The 378-nt window shown below is 51.6% G+C and overlaps 1 protein-coding gene across 1 annotated transcript in view; it reads right to left on the bottom strand.

The window, feature by feature from the left end:
• Positions 1-378, bottom strand: part of LOC138148653 (hexokinase HKDC1) — a 41,580-nt gene that overhangs the window by 30,021 nt on the left and 11,181 nt on the right. The window lies entirely within an intron of this gene.

The raw sequence follows: 378 nt of genomic DNA on the forward strand, positions 1-378 counted from the left end.
TCTCTGTCTCTCTCTCCCTCTCCCTCTCTGTCTCTCTCTTTCTCTCTGTCTCTCTCTGTCTCTCCCTCTCCCTCTCTGTCTCTCTCTTTCTCTCTGTCTCTCTCTGTCTCTCCCTCTCCCTTTCCTTCTCTCTCTCTGTCTCTCCCTCTCCCTCTCCCTTTCCTTCTCTCTGTCTCTCTCTCTCTCTGTCTCTCTCTCTCTCTCTCTCTCTCTCTCTCTCTCTCTCTCTCTCTCTCTCTCTCTCTCTCTCTCTCTCTCTCTCTCTCTCTCTCTCTCTCCCTCTCTGTCTCTCTCTTTCTCTCTGTCTCTCTGTCTCTCCCTCTCCCTTTCCTTCTCTCTGTCTCTCTCTCTCTCTCTCTCTCTCTCTCTCTCTCTCTC

This window comes from Petaurus breviceps, unplaced genomic scaffold (assembly GCF_028583685.1).
Source record: "Petaurus breviceps papuanus isolate PSGF00001 unplaced genomic scaffold, PetGlider_PUasm1.0 90825, whole genome shotgun sequence".
NCBI lineage: Eukaryota > Metazoa > Chordata > Mammalia > Diprotodontia > Petauridae > Petaurus > Petaurus breviceps.